We start from the raw sequence: 17,500 nt of genomic DNA, 5'->3' as shown, positions 1-17,500 counted from the left end.
AGAAAAAGTCCGATAAGTAAAACACATGTTTTTTCGCACTCCCCAGCCTGTGGGGAACCTAAGTATATGCATACTCTTCGAATTTGAGGTCAGTTTCACATTTTGAGTTTTCATGCTTACTTGGCTATTTGCCAACAAATGTGATAAATGCCCAGGCCAACCATTTGAAGGAAAGTTCGGATACGGAAAACACATGTTTTTTCAGTTTCCCCAGAAGGTGGGGAACCTGAGTATATGCACACATTTCGAATTTGAGGTCAGTTTCACAGTTTGAGTTTTCATGCTTACTTGGCTATTTGCCAACAAATGTGATAAATGCCCAGGCCTATCTTATGAAGGTTGGATACGGAAAGCACATGTTTTTTCGGGTTCCCCAGAAGGTGGGGAACCTAAGTATATGCATACATTTCGAATTTGGGGTCAGTTTCACATTTTGAGTTTTCATGCTTACTTGGCTATTTGCCAACAAATGTGATATATGCCCAGGCGTATCTTTTGAAGAAAAAGTCGGATACGTAAAACACATGTTTTTTCGGGCTCCCCAGCCTGTGGGGAACATAAGTATATGCATACTTTTCGAATTTGAGGTCAGTTTTAGATTTTGAGTTTTCATGCTTTCTTGGCTATTTGCCAACAAAGGTGATAAATGCCCATCTTTAGAAGGAAATGTCGGATACGGAAAACACATGTTTTTCCGGGTTCCCCAACCTATGGGGAACGTAAATATATGCATACATTTCGAATTTGCGGTCAGTTTCACATTTTGAGTTTTCATGCTTACTTGGCTATTTCCCAACAAATGTGATAAATGCCCAGGCCTACCTTTTGAAGTAAAGGTTGGATACGGAACACACATGTTTTTTGGGTTCCCCAGAAGCTGGGGAACCTAAGTATATGCATACTTTTCGAATTTGAGGTCAGTTTCACATTTTGAGTTTTCATGCTTTCTTGGCTATTTGAAAACAAATGTGATAAATGCCCAGACCTACCATTTGAAGGAAAGGTTGGATACGGAAAACACATGTTTTTTTGGGTTCCCCAGAAGGTGGGGAACCTAAATATATGCATACATTTCAAATTTGAGGTCAGTTTCACATTTTGAGTTTTCATGCTAACTTGGGTATTTGCAAACAAATGTGATATAGGCCCAGGCCTATCTTTTGAAGGAAAGTTTTTTCGGGTTCCCCAGAAGGTGGGGAACCTGAGTATATGCATACATTTCGAATTTGAGGTCAGTTTTAGATTTTGAGTTTTCATGCTTTCTTGGCTATTTGCCAACAAAGGTGATAAATGCCCAGGCCTATCTTTTGAAGGAAATGTCGGATACGGAAAACACATGTTTTTCCAGGTTCCCCAGCATGTGGGGAACCTAAGTATATGCATACATTTCGAATTTGAGGTCAGTTTCACATTTTGTGTTTTCATGCTTTCTTGGCTATTTGCCAACAAATGTGATAAATGCCAAAGCCTATCTTTTGAAGAAAAAGTTGGATACGTAAAACACATGTTTTTTCAGGTTCCCCAACCTATGGGGAACCTAAGTATATGCATACTTTTCGAATTTGAGGTCAGTTTCACATTTTGAGTTTTCATGCTTACTTGGCTATTTCCCAACAAATGTGATTATTGCCCAGGCCTACCATTTGAAGGAAACTTTGGATACGGAAAACACATGTTTTTTCGGGGTCCCCCGAAGGTGGGGAACCTGAGTATATGCATTCTTTTCGAATCTGAGGTCAGTTTCAGATTTTGAGCTTTCATGCTTTCTTGGCTATTTGCCAACAAATGTTGAGGTCAGTATGCATATACCCAGGTGAGTATATGCATACATTTCGAATTTGAGGTCAGTTTCACATTTTGAGTTTTCATGCTTTCTTGGCTAATTGCCAATAAATGTGATAAATGCCCAGGCCTACCTTTTGAAGGAAAGGTTGGATACGGAAAACACATGTTTTTTCGGGTTCCCCAGAAGGTGGGGAACTTGAGTATATGCATACTTTTCGAATTTGAGGTCAGTTTCACATTTTGAGTTTTCATGCTTACTTGGGTATTTGCCAACAATGTGATAAATGCCCAGGCCTATCTTTTGAAGGAAATGTCGGATACGGAAAACACATGTTTTTTCGGGTTCCCCAGCATGGGGGGAACCTAAATATATGCATACATTTCGAATTTCAGGTCAGTTTCACATTTTGAGTTTTCATGCTTACTTGGGTATTTGCAAACAAATGTGATATATGCCCAAGCCTATATTTTGAAGAAAAAGTCCGATAAGTAAAACACATGTTTTTTCGCACTCCCCAGCCTGTGGGGAACCTAAGTATATGCATACTATTCGAATTTGAGGTCAGTTTCACATTTTGAGTTTTCATGCTTACTTGGCTATTTGCCAACAAATGTGATAAATGCCCAGGCCAACCATGTGAAGGAAAGTTCGGATACGGAAAACACATGTTTTTTCAGTTTCCCCAGAAGGTGGGGAACCTGAGTATATGCATACATTTCGAATTTGAGGTCAGTTTCACAGTTTGAGTTTTCATGCTTACTTGGCTATTTGCCAACAAATGTGATAAATGCCCAGGCCTATCTTTTGAAGAAAAAGTCGGATACGTAAAATACATGGTTTTTCGGGTTCCCCAGCCAGTAGGGAACCTAAGTATATGCATACTTTTCGAATTTGAGGTCAGTTTCACATTTTGAGTTTTCATGCTGACTTGGGTATTTGCAAACAAATGTGATATATGCCCAGGCCTATCTTTTGAAGGAAAGTTTTTTCGGGTTCCCCAGAAGGGGGGGAACCTGAGTCTATGCATACATTTCGAATTTGAGGTCAGTTTCACATTTTGACTTTTCATGCCTACTTGGCTATTTGCCAACAAATGTGATAATTGCCCAGGCCTATCTTTTGAAGAAAAAGTCGGATACGTAAAACACATGTTTTTTCTGGTTCCCCAGCCTGTGGGGAACATAAGTATATGCATACTTTTCGAATTTGAGGTCAGTTTCACATTTTGAGTTTTCATGCTTACTTGGCTCTTGGCCAACAAATGCGAAACAGGCCCAGGCCTACCATTTGAAGGAAAGGTTGGATACGAAAAACACATGTTTTTTCGGATTCCCAACCTGTGGGGAACCTGAGTATGTGCATACATTTCGAATTTGAGGTCAGTTTCACATTTTGAGTTTTCATGCTTAACTTGGGTATTTGCAAACAATGTGATATATGCCCAGGCCTATCTTTTGAAGGAAAGTTTTTTCGGGTTCCCCAGAAGGTGGGGAACCTGAGTATATGCATACATTTCGAATTTGAGGTCAGTTGGAGATTTTGAGTTTCATACTTTCTTGGCTATTTGCCAACAAAGGTGATAAATGCCCAGGCCTATCTTTTGAAGGAAATGTCGGATAGGGAAAACACATGTTTTTCCAGGTTCCCCAGCATGTGGTGAACCTAAGTATATGCATACATTTCGAATTTGAGGTCAGTTTCACATTTTGTGTTTTCATGCTTTCTTGGCTATTTGCCAACAAATGTGATAAATGCCAAAGCCTATCTTTTGAAGAAAAAGTTGGATACGTAAAACACATGTTTTTTCAGGTTCCCCAACCTATGGGGAACGTAAATATATGCATACTTTTCGAATTTGAGGTCAGTTTCACATTTTGAGTTTTCATGCTTACTTGGCTATTTCCCAACAAATGTTATTATTGCCCAGGCCTACCATTTGAAGGAAAGTTTGGATACGGAAAACACATGTTTTTTCGGGTTCCCCAGAAGGTGGGGAACCTGAGTATATGCATTCTTTTCGAATCTGAGGTCAGTTTCAGATTTTGAGCTTTCATGCTTTCTTGGCTATTTGCCAACAAATGTTGAGGTCAGTATGCATATACTCAGGTGAGTATATGCATACTTTTCGAATTTGAGGTCAGTTTCACATTTTGAGTTTTCATGCTTTCCTGGCTAATTGCCAATAAATGTGATAAATGCCCAGGCCTACCTTTTGAAGGAAAGGTTGGATACGGAAAACACATGTTTTTTCGGGTTCCCCAGAAGGTGGGGAACTTGAGTATATGCATACTTTTCGAATTTGAGGTCAGTTTCACATTTTGAGTTTTCATGCTTACTTGGGTATTTGCCAACAATGTGATAAATGCCCAGGCCTATCTTTTGAAGGAAATGTTGGATACGGAAAACACATGTTTTTTCGGGTTCCCCAGCATGGGGGGAACCTAAATATATGCATACATTTCGAATTTCAGGTCAGTTTCACATTTTGAGTTTTCATGCTTACTTGGGTATTTGCAAACAAATGTGATATATGCCCAAGCCTATATTTTGAAGAAAAAGTCCGATAAGTAAAACACATGTTTTTTCGCACTCCCCAGCCTGTGGGGAACCTAAGTATATGCATACTATTCGAATTTGAGGTCAGTTTCACATTTTGAGTTTTCATGCTTACTTGGCTATTTGCCAACAAATGTGATAAATGCCCAGGCCAACCATTTGAAGGAAAGTTCGGATACGGAAAACACATGTTTTTTCAGTTTCCCCAGAAGGTGGGGAACCTGAGTATATGCATACATTTTCGAATTTGAGGTCAGTTTCACAGTTTGAGTTTTCATGCTTACTTGGCTATTTGCCAACAAATGTGATAAATGCCCAGGCCTATCTTTTGAAGAAAAAGTCGGATACGTAAAATACATGGTTTTTCGGGTTCCCCAGCCAGTAGGGAACCTAAGTATATGCATACTTTTCGAATTTGAGGTCAGTTTCACATTTTGAGTTTTCATGCTTACTTGGGTATTTGCAAACAAATGTGATATATGCCCAGGCCTATCTTTTGAAGGAAAGTTTTTTCGGGTTCCCCAGAAGGGGGGGAACCTGAGTATATGCATACATTTCGAATTTGAGGTCAGTTTCACATTTTGACTTTTCATGCCTACTTGCCTATTTGCCAACAAATGTGATAATTGCCCAGGCCTATCTTTTGAAGAAAAAGTCGGATACGTAAAACACATGTTTTTTCTGGTTCCCCAGCCTGTGGGGAACATAAGTATATGCATACTTTTCGAATTTGAGGTCAGTTTCACACTTTGAGTTTTCATGCTTACTTGGCTATTTGAAAACAAAATGTGATAAATGACCAGACCTACCATTTGAAGGAAAGGTTGGATACGGAAAACACATGTTTTTTTGGGTTCCCCAGAAGGTGGGGAACCTAAATATATGCATACATTTCGAATTTGAGGTCAGTTTCACATTTTGAGTTTTCATGCTAACTTGGGTATTTGCAAACAAATGTGATATATGCCCAGGCCTATCTTTTGAAGGAAAGTTTTTTCGGGTTCCCCAGAAGGTGGGGAACCTGAGTCTATGCATACATTTCGAATTTGAGGTCAGTTGTAGATTTTGAGTTTTCATACTTTCTTGGCTATTTGCCAACAAAGGTGATAAATGCCCAGGCCTATCTTTTGAAGGAAATGTCGGATAGGGAAAACACATGTTTTTCCAGGTTCCCCAGAATGTGGTGAACCTAAGTATATGCATACATTTCGAATTTGAGGTCAGTTTCACATTTTGTGTTTTCATGCTTTCTTGGCTATTTGCCAACAAATGTGATAAATGCCAAAGCCTATCTTTTGAAGAAAAAGTTGGATACGTAAAACACATGTTTTTTCAGGTTCCCCAACCTATGGGGAACGTAAATATATGCATACTTTTCGAATTTGAGGTCAGTTTCACATTTTGAGTTTTCATGCTTACTTGGCTATTTCCCAACAAATGTTATTATTGCCCAGGCCTACCATTTGAAGGAAAGTTTGGATACGGAAAACACATGTTTTTTCGGGTTCCCCAGAAGGTGGGGAACCTGAGTATATGCATTCTTTTCGAATCTGAGGTCAGTTTCAGATTTTGAGCTTTCATGCTTTCTTGGCTATTTGCCAACAAATGTTGAGGTCAGTATGCATATACTCAGGTGAGTATATGCATACATTTCGAATTTGAGGTCAGTTTCACATTTTGAGTTTTCATGCTTACTTGGGTATTTGCCAACAATTTGATAAATGCCCAGGCCTATCTTTTGAAGGAAATGTCGGATACGGAAAACACATGTTTTTTCGGGTTCCCCAGCATGGGGGGAACCTAAATATATGCATACATTTCGAATTTGAGGTCAGTTTCACATTTTGAGTTTTCATGCTTACTTGGGTATTTGCAAACAAATGTGATATATGCCCAAGCCTATCTTTTGAAGAAAAAGTCCGATAAGTAAAACACATGTTTTTTCGCACTCCCCAGCCTGTGGGGAACCTAAGTATATGCATACTATTCGAATTTGAGGTCAGTTTCACATTTTGAGTTTTCATGCTTACTTGGCTATTTGCCAACAAATGTGATAAATGCCCAGGCCAACCATTTGAAGGAAAGTTCGGATACGGAAAACACATGTTTTTTCAGTTTCCCCAGAAGGTGGGGAACCTGAGTATATGCACACATTTCGAATTTGAGGTCAGTTTCACAGTTTGAGTTTTCATGCTTACTTGGCTATTTGCCAACAAATGTGATAAATGCCCAGGCCTATCTTTTGAAGAAAAAGTTGGATACGTAAAACACATGTTTTTTCAGGTTCCCCAGCCTATGGGGAACCTAAATATATGCATACATTTCGAATTTGAGGTCAGTTTCACATTTTGAGTTTTCATGCTTATTTGGGTGTTTGCAAACAAATGTGATATATGCCCAGGCCTATCGTTTGAAGAAAAAGTCGGATACGTAAAACACATGTTTTTTCGGGCTCCCCAGCCTGTGGGGAACATAAGTATATGCATACTTTTCGAATTTGAGGTCAGTTTTAGATTTTGAGTTTTCATGCTTTCTTGGCTATTTGCCAACAAAGGTGATAAATGCCCATCTTTTGAAGGAAATGTCGGATACGGAAAACACATGTTTTTCCGGGTTCCCCAACCTATGGGGAACGTAAATATATGCATACATTTCGAATTTGCGGTCAGTTTCACATTTTGAGTTTTCATGCTTACTTGGCTATTTCCCAACAAATGTGATAAATGCCCAGGCCTACCTTTTGAAGTAAAGGTTGGATACGGAAAACACATGTTTTTTGGGTTCCCCAGAAGGTAGGGAACCTAAGTATATGCATACTTTTCGAATTTGAGGTCAGTTTCACATTTTGAGTTTTCATGCTTACTTGGCTATTTGAAAACAAATGTGATAAATGCCCAGACCTACCATTTGAAGGAAAGGTTGGATACGGAAAACACATGTTTTTTCGGGCTCCCCAGCCTGTGGGGAACCTAAGTATATGCATACTTTTCGAATTTGAGGTCAGTTTCACATTTTGAGTTTTCATGCTTACTTGGCTATTTGCCAACAAAGGTGATAAATGCCCAGGCCTATCTTATGAAGGTAAGGTTGGATACGGAAAACACATGTTTTTTCGGGTTCCCCAGAAGGTGGGGAACCTGAGTATATGCATACTTTTCGAATTTGAGGTCAGTTTCACATTTTGAGTTTTCATGCTTACTTGGCTATTTGCAAACAAATGTGATATATGCCAAGGCCTATCTTTTGAAGAAAAAGTGGGATACGTAAAACACATGTTTTTTCAGGTTCCCCAACCTACGGCGAACCTAAGTATATGCATACTTTTCGAATTTGAGGTCAGTTTCACATTTTGAGTTTTCATGCTTACTTGGCTATTTCCCAACAAATGTGATTATTGCCCAGGCCTACCATTTGAAGGAAACTTTGGATACGGAAAACACATGTTTTTTCGGGTTCCCCCGAAGGTGGGGAACCTGAGTATATGCATTCTTTTCGAATTTGAGGTCAGTTTCACATTTTGAGTTTTCATGCTTACTTGGCTATTTGAAAACAAATGTGATAAATGCCAAAGCCTATCTTTTGAAGAAAAAGTTGGATACGTAAAACACATGTTTTTTCAGGTTCCCCAACCTATGGGGAACGTAAATATATGCATACATTTCGAATTTGAGGTCAGTTTCACATTTTGAGTTTTCATGCTTACTTGGCTATTTGCCAACAAATGTGATAAATGCCCAGGCCTACCTTTTGAAGGAAATGTCGGATACGGAAAACACATGTTTTTTCGGGTTCCCCAGCATGTGGGGAACCTAAATATATTCATACATTTCGAATTTGAGGTCAGTTTCACATTTTGAGATTTCATGCTTACTTGGGTGTTTGCAAACAAATGTGATATATGGCCAGGCCTATCTTTTGAAGACAAAGTCGGATACGTAAAACACATGTTTTTTTGGGCTCCCCAGCCTGTGCGGAACCTAAGTATATGCATACTTTTCGAATTTGAGGTCACTTTCACATTTTGAGTTTTCATGCTTACTTGGCTATTTGCCAATAAATGTGATAAATGCCCAGGCCTACCATTTGAAGGAAAGTTCGGATACGGAAAACACATGTTTTTTCAGGTTCCGCAGAAGGTGGGGAACCTGAGTATATGCATACTTTTCTAATTTCAGTTCAGTTTCACAGTTTGAGTTTTCATGCTTACTTCGCTATTTGCCAACAAATGTGATAAATGCCCAGGCCTATCTTTTGAAGAAAAAGTCTGATACGTAAAACACATGTTTTTTCGGGCTCCCCAGCCTGTGGGGAACCTAAGTATATGCATACTTTTCGAATTTGAGGTCAGTTTCACATTTTGAGTTTTCATGCTTACTTGGCTACTTGCAAACAAATGTGATATATGCCAAGGCCTATCTTTTGAAGAAAAAGTTGGATACGTAAAACACATGTTTTTTCAGGTTTCCCAGAAGGTGGGGAACCTGAGTATATGCATACTTTTCGAATCTGAGGTCAGTTTCAGATTTTGAGTTTTCATGCTTTCTTGGCTATTTGCCAACAAATGTGATAAATGCCCAGGCCTATCTTTGGAAGGAAATGTCAGATATGGAAAACACATGTTTTTTTGGGATCCCCAGCCTATGGGGAACCTAAATATATGCAAAGATTTCGAATTTGAGGTCAGTTTCACATTTTGAGTTTTCATGCTTTCTTGGCTTATTGCCAACAAATGTGATAAATGACCAGGCCTAACTTTTGAAGGAAATGTTGGATACGGAAAACACGTGTTTTTTCGGGTTCCCCAGAAGGTGGGGAACCTGAGTATATGCATAGTTTTCGAATTTGAGGTCAGTTTCACATTTTGAGTGTTCATGCTTACTTGTCTATTTGCCAACAAATGTGATAATTGCCCAGGCCTACCATTTGAAGGAAAGTTCGGATACGGAAAACACATGTTTTTTCGGGTTCCCCAGAAGGTGGGGAACCTGAGTATATGCATACTTTTCGAATTTCAGGTCAGTTTCACATTTTCAATTTTCATGCTTACTTGGCTATTTGCCAACAAATGTGATATATGCCCAGGCCTATCTTTTGAAGAAAAAGTCGGATACGTAAAACACATGTTTTTTCGGGTTCCCCAGCCTGTGGGGAACCTGAGTATATGCATACTTTTCGAATCTGAGGTCAGTTTCAGATTTTGAGTTTTCATGCTTTCTTGGCTATTTGCCAACAAATGTGATAAATGCCCAGGCCTATCTTTTGAAGGAAATGTCGGATACGGAAAACACATGTTTTTTCGGGTTCCCCAGCATGTGGGGAACCTAAATATATGCATACATTTCGAATTTCAGGTCAGTTTCACATTTTGAGTTTTCATGCTTACTTGGGTATTTGCAAACAAATGTGATATATGCCCAAGCCTATCTTTTGAAGAAAAAGTCGGATACGTAAAACACATGTTTTTTCGGGCTCCCCAGCCTGTGGGGAACCTAAGTATATGCATACTTTTCAAATTTGAAGTCAGTTTCACATTTTGAATTTTCATGCTTACTTGGCTATTTGCCTATAAATGTGATAAATGCCCAGGCCTACCATTTGAAGGAAAGTTCGGATACGGAAAACACATGTTTTTTCGGGTTCCCCAGAAGGTGGGGAACCTGAGTATATGCATACTTTTCGAATTTGAGGTCAGTTTTACATTTTGAGTTTTCATGCTTACTTGGCTATTTGGCAACAAATGTGATAGATGCCCAGGCCTATCTTTTGAAGAAAAAGTCTGATACGTAAAATACATGGTTTTTCGGGTTCCCCTGCCAGTAGGGAACCTAAGTATATGCATACTTTCGAATTTGAGGTCAGTTTCACATTTTGAGTTTTCATGCTTACTTGGCTATTTGCCAACAAATGTCATAATTGCCCAGGCCTACCATTTGAAGGAAAGTTCGGATACGGAAAACACATGTTTTTTCGGGTTCCCCAGAAGGTGGGGAAAGTGAGTATATGCATACATTTCGAATGAGGTCAGTTTCACATTTTCAATTTTCATGCTTACTTGGCTATTTGCCAACAAGTGTGGTATATGCCCAGGCCTATCTTTTGAAGAAAAAGTCGGATACGTAAAATACATGGTTTTTCGGGTTCCCCAGTCTATGGGGAACCTAAATATATGCATACATTTCGAATTTGATGTCAGTTTCACATTTTGAATTTTCATGCTTACTTGGGAGTTTGCAAACAAATGTGATATATGCCCACGCCTATCTTTTGAAGAAAAAGTCGGATACGTAAAACACATGTTTTTACGGGCTCCCCAGCCTGTGGGGAACCTAAGTATATGCATACTTTTCGAATTTGAGGTGAGTTTCACATTTTGAGTTTTCATGCTTCCTTGTCTATTTGCCAACAAATGTGATAATTGCCCAGGCCTACCATTTGAAGGAAAGTTCGGATACGGAAAACACATGTTTTTTCATGTTCCTCAGCCTATGAGGAACCTAAATATATGCATACTTTTCGAATTTGAGGTCAGTTTCACATTTTGAGTTTTCATGCTTACTTGGGTGTTTGCAAACAAATGTGATATATGCCCAGGCCTATCTTTTGAAGAAAAAGTCGGATACGTAAAACAGCGCACGAACCACAGACTCTAGACCAATAATGGCAGAGTCACAACTGGCAGCACCAGTAACCACAAGACCCCAAGCCAAATTAAAACCACAACTGGACAGCCAAACTGGAATTGAATTCAGAAAAAGTTTGGAAACAGATGATTGGTTCCAGAAAAACAAACATGTGTGCACAATGAGAGACGGATTGCCTTGGGTAGGGGAAAAGTTAAATATACCAACAACTCAAAGACTAACTTTCATGCAACTTTGCCATGACACAAAATCAGCAGGGCATTTTGGATTTGTAAAAACTTTACACTTAATTAAACGGCAATTTTGGTGGCCATCAAAAAAAAAGGACATAGAAAGTTATGTTGCCAGCTGCCCAACCTGTGCATCAGCAAAGAGGTTGCAAGGGAAATCGCCAGGGCTATTACAAACAGTGGCAAGTCCCTCAGCCCCCTGGAGGGAAATAGCCATGGATTTTATAGTGGAATTGCCAGAAAGCAATGGGAATACTGTTATCTGGACAGTCACGGACTTGTTTTCCAAACAGGTGCACTTTATCACCTTGCAGAAATTCCCTACTGCAAAGGCCTTAGCAAAACTTTTCATCAGCAATTTACAGATTGCACGGGCACCCAACGCATCATCTCTGAGAGGGGAGTGCAATTTACGTCTGCATTTTGGAAGGAATTTTTATCCCTCTTAGGGACCACTCAGGGACTGACATCTAGCCATCATCCACAAGGGGATGGACAAACGGAACGGTGCCATTCGGTACTTGAGCAATATTTGAGATGTTTTTTAAATTTCCAACAGAGTGATTGGACGGACTTACTTCCTTTTGCAGAAGTTGCCTACAATAATGCAGTCCACTCCAGAACAGGCTACACTCCTTTTCAAATAGCCAACGGCCAAAGTTTCAACCCTATGCCAGAGTTAACCCCAAAAGAACCAACGATCCCTTCACTGAAAGAATGGATGGAAAACCTACAAAACACCTGGCCAATAGTCAGAAAATCACTAGATTAAGCTAGGCGGGCATACAAAGCACAAGCCGATAAAAAAAGGGTTGAGCCTACACCATTCATTATAGGAGAAATGGTGTACTTATCTACAAAATACCTAAAGTCCCTACAGCCCTGTAAAAAACTTGGACCAAAATATATAGGACCTTTTCCAATTAAAAGGATCATAAATCCAGTAAAAGTAGAATTAGAATTACCCAAAAACCTCAGGCAAATACACCCAGTTTTTCATTGCAGCTTGCTGAAAAGAGAGCATCAGTCACCTCTACGGCCAAAAATCCCCCCCCCACCACCTCCAATCATGGTGGAGGGGGAACAACACTTCGAAATAAAAGAGATCCTTGACTCTAGGAGATATCATGGAACAACTCAGTACCTAGTTGCCTGGAAACACCTCCCTGCCTCACAAAATGAGTGGGTTCATAAACGTCATGTCAGAGACCCGAAGCTATTGAAGAAGTTTCACACAGAGTATCCTAACAAGCCTGACTAAATTTTTTACTTGTGTTTTCTTTCAGGTGGATCTCTCTTATTTTAAGAGGGGCCGGATGTCAGAATCCAATCATATTTCATCTTTAATTATCAAATATAGAAACTCCCAATTCTGCCTTCTCTGGATTCTGCCATAAGAGGGAGAAAAGGGGGAGAGCAAAGGGGCTTTATGGCCCTCACTTCCTTCAGTACACTTCAAAGGGCTGAATGATGAATGTGTGTTTATTGTGACCTCTAAGCATTAGCATACCAAAGAAGGGTAATTGCCTTTCATGTAGTTATCTGAAGTCTCCATCCAGACGGAAGAAAGAAGAAAAGGGGTGGAATTGTGATACTTGAAACTATCACTGGAAGGGGGTTTGATTGGGTGGGACTACTGGGGAACCCCTTAAAACCTTGAATTGGAGAGCTTCAACCCCAAGTCCTGTCTAGCATGCCTGCAACCATTTCTCTTAATAAAGGATTCCTGTTGGAAGAATTATTCCAAGAGTTCTGTCTTCTTAAGATGCAAAGTGGGGTGGGTCCTTACAATAGGCCTGGGCATATATCACATTTGTTGGCAAATAGCCAAGTAAGCATGAAAATTGAAAATGTGAAACTGACCTGAAATTCGAAAAGTATGCATATGCTCAGGTTCCCCACATTCTGGGGAACCCGAAAAAAACATGTGTTTTCCGTATCCAAACTTTCTTTCAAATGGTAGGCCTGGGCAATTATCACATTTGTTGGCAAATAGCCAAGTAAGCATGAAAACTCAAAATGTGAAACTGACCTCAAATTCTAAAAGTATGCATATACTTAGGTTCCCCACAGGCTGGGGAGCCCGAAAAAACATGTGTTTTACGTATCCGACTTTTTCTTCAAAAGATAGGCGTGGGCATATATCACATTTGTTTGCAAACCCCAAAGTAACCATGAAAACTCAAAATGTGAAACTGACCTCAAATTCGAAATGTATGCATATATTTAGGTTCCCCATAGGCTGGGGAACCCGAAAAACCATGTATTTTACGTATCCGACTTTTTCTTCAAAAGATAGGCCTGGGCATATATCACATTTGTTGGCAAATAGCCAAGAAAGCATGAAAACTCAAAATGTGAAACTGACCTCAAATTCGAAAATTATGCATATACTTAGGTTCCCCACAAGCTGGGGAGCCCGAAAAAACATGTGTTTTACGTATCCGACTTTTTCTTCAAAAGATAGGCCTGGGCATATATCACATTTGTTTGCAAACACCCAAGTAAGCATGAAAACTCAACAAATGTGATATATGCCCAAGCCAATCTTTTGAAGAAAAAGTCGGATACGTAAAACACATGTTTTTTCGGGCTCCCCAGCCTGTGGGGAACCTAAGTATATGCATACTTTTCAAATTTGAGGTCAGTTTCACATTTTGAGTTTTCATGCTTACTTGGCTATTTGCCAACAAATGTGATAGATGCCCAGGCCTATCTTTTGAAGAAAAAGTCTGATACGTAAAATACATGGTTTTTCGGGTTCCCCTGCCAGTAGGGAACCTAAGTATATGCATACTTTTCGAATTTGAGGTCAGTTTCACATTTTGAGTTTTCGGGATTACATGGCTATTTGCCAACAAATGTCATAATTGCCCAGGCCTACCATTTGAAGGGAAGTTCGGATACGGAAAACACATGTTTTTTCGGGTTCCCCAGAAGGTGGGGAAAGTGAGTATATGCATACATTTCGAATGAGGTCAGTTTCACATTTTGAGTTTTCATGCTTACTTGGCTATTTGCCAACAAATGTGATAAATGCCCAGGCCTAGCATTTGAAAGAAAGTTCGGATATGGAAAACACATGTTTTTTCAGGTTCCCCAGAAGGTGGGGAACCTGAGTATATGCATACTTTTCGAATTTCAGGTCAGTTTCACATTTTGAGTTTTCATGCTTTCTTGGCTATTTGCCAACAAATGTGATAAATGCCCAGGCCTATCTTTTGAAGGAAATGTCGGATATGGAAAAAACATGTTTTTTCGGGTTCCCCAGCATGTGGGGAACCTAAATATATGCATACATTTCGAATTTGAGGTCAGTTTCACATTTTGAGTTTTCATGCTTACTTGGCTATTTACCAAAAAATGTGATATATGCCCAGGCCTATCTTTTGAAGAAAAAGTCGGATACGTAAAACACATGTTTTTTCGGGCTCCCCAGCCTGTGGGGAACCTAAGTATATGCATACATTTCGAATTTGAGGTCAGTTTCACATTCTGAGTTTTCATGCTTAGTTGGCTATTTGCCAACAAATGTGATAAATGCCCAGGCCTATCTTATGAAGGTAAGGTTGGATACGGAAAACACATGCTTTTTCGGGTTCCCCAGAATGTGGGGAACCTGAGCATATGCATACATTTCGAATTTGAGGTCAGTTTCACATTCTGAGTTTTCATGCTTAGTTGGCTATTTGCCAACAAATGTGATAAATGCCCAGGCCTATCTTATGAAGGTAAGGTTGGATACGGAAAACACATGTTTTTTCGTGTTCCCCAGAAGGTGAGGAACCTGAGTATATGCATGCTTTTCGAATTTGAGGTCTTTCACATTTTGAATTTTTATGCTTACTTAGATATTTGCAAACAAATGTGATATATGCCAAGGCCTATCTTTTGAAGAAAAAGTTGGATACGTAAAACACATGTTTTTTCAGGTTTCCCAGCCTATGGGGAACCTAAGTATATGCATACTTTTCGAATTTGAGGTCAGTTTCACATTTTGAGTTTTCATGCTTACTTGGCTATTTGCAAAAAATGTGATATATGCCAAGGCCTATCTTTTGAAGAAAAAGTTGGATACGTAAAACACATGTTTTTTCGGGTTCCCCAGCCTATGGGGAACCTAAGTATATGCATACATTTCGAATTTGAGGTCAGTTTCACATTTTGAGTTTTCATGCTTACTTGGCTATTTGCCAACAAATGTGATAAATGCCCAGGCCTATCTTATGAAGGTAAGGTTGGATACGGAAAACATATGCTTTTTCGGGTTCCCCAGAATGTGGGGAACCTGAGCATATGGATACTTTTCGAATTTGAGGTCAGTTTCACATTTTGAGTTTTCATGCTTACTTGGCTATTTGCCAAAAAATGTGATATATGCCCAGGCCTATCTTTTGAAGAAAAAGTTGGATACGTAAAACACATGTTTTTTCGGGCTCCCCAGCCTGTGGGGAACCTAAGTATATGCATACATTTCGAATTTGAGGTCAGTTTCACATTTTGAGTTTTCATGCTTACTTGGCTATTTGCCAACAAATGTGATAAATGCCAAGGCCTACCTTTTGAAGGAAAGGTTGGATACGGAAAACACATGTTTTTCCGGGTTCCCCAGAAGGTGGGGACCCTGAGTATATGCATACTTTTCGAATGTGAGGTCAGTTTCACATTTTGAGTTTTCATGCTTACTTGGCTATTTGCCAACAAATGTGATAAATGCCCAGGCCTATCTTATGAAGGTAAGGTTGGATACGGAAAACACATGTTTTTCGGGTTCCCAGCCTATTGGGAACCTAAGTATATGCATACATTTCGAATTTGAGGTCAGTTTCACATTTTGAGTTTCATGCTTAATTGGCCATTTGCCAACAAATGCGATATAGGCCTAGGCTTACCTTTTGAAGGAAAGGTTGGATACGGAAAACACATGTTTTTTCGGGTTCCCAGCCTATGGGGAACGAAGTATATGCATACATTTCGAATTTGAGGTCCGTTTCACATTTTGAGTTTCATGCTTTTACTTGGCTATTTCAACAATGTGATAAATGCCCAGGCCTATCTTAGAAGGTAAGGTGGATACGAAAAAACAAGGTTTTTCGGGTTCCCCAGAAATGTGGGGAACTGACTATGCATACATTTCGAATTTGAGGTCAGTTTCACTTTTGAGTTTCATGCTTACTTGCTATTTGCCAACAAAAGGGATAATGCCAGGCCTATCTTATGAAAGTGTTAGGTGGATACGTAAAACACATGTTTTTTCGGGTTCCCCAGCCTATTGGGAACCTAAGTATATGCATACATTTCGAATTTGAGGTCAGTTTCACATTTTGAGTTTTCATGCTTACTTGGCTATTTGCCAAAAAATGTGATAAATGCCCAGGCCTATCTTATGAAGGTAAGGTTGGATACGGAAAACACAAGGTTTTTCGGGTTCCCCAGAATGTGGGGAACCTGAGCATATGCATACTTTTCGAATTTGAGGTCAATTTCACATTTTGAGTTTTCATGCTTACTTGGCTATTTGCCAAAAAATGTGATATATGCCCAGGCCTATCTTTTGAAGAAAAAGTCGGATACGTAAAACACATGTTTTTTCGGGCTCCCCAGCCTGTGGGGAACCTAAGTATATGCATACATTTCAAATTTGAGGACAGTTTCACATTCTGAGTTTTCATGCTTACTTGGCTATTTGCCAACAAATGTGATAAATGCCCAGGCCTATCTTATGAAGGTAAGGTTGGATACGGAAAACACATATTTTTTCGGGTTCCCCAGAAGGTGAGGAACCTGAGTATATGCATACTTTTCGAATTTGAGGTCAGTTTCACATTTTGAGATTTCATGCTTACTTGGCTATTTGCAAACAAAGGTGATATATGCCCAGGCCTATCTTTTGAAGAAAAAGTCGGATACGTAAAACACATGTTTTTTCGGGCTCCCCATCCTATGGGGAACCTAAGTATATGCATACATTTCGAATTTGAGGTCAGTTTCACATTTTGAGTTTTCATGCTTACTTGGCTATTTGCCAACAAATGTGATAAATGCCAAGGCCTATCTTTTGAAGAAAAAGTTGAATACGTAAAACACATGTTTTTTCGGGCTCCCCAGCCTGTGGGGAACCTGAGTATATGCATACTTTTCGAATTTGAGGTCAGTTTCACATTTTGAGTTTTCATGCTTACTTGGCTATTTGCAAACAAAGGTGATATATGCCAAGGCCTATCTTTTGAAGAAAAAGTTGGATACGTAAAACACATGTTTTTTCGGGTTCCCCAGCCTATGGGGAA

Source organism: Crotalus tigris, unplaced genomic scaffold (assembly GCF_016545835.1).
Source record: "Crotalus tigris isolate CLP2741 ecotype Arizona unplaced genomic scaffold, ASM1654583v1 scf7180000021917.24220, whole genome shotgun sequence".
Lineage (NCBI taxonomy): Eukaryota > Metazoa > Chordata > Lepidosauria > Squamata > Viperidae > Crotalus > Crotalus tigris.
The sequence above is the reverse complement of the archived record's forward strand: the minus strand, read 5'-3'. Positions refer to the sequence as shown.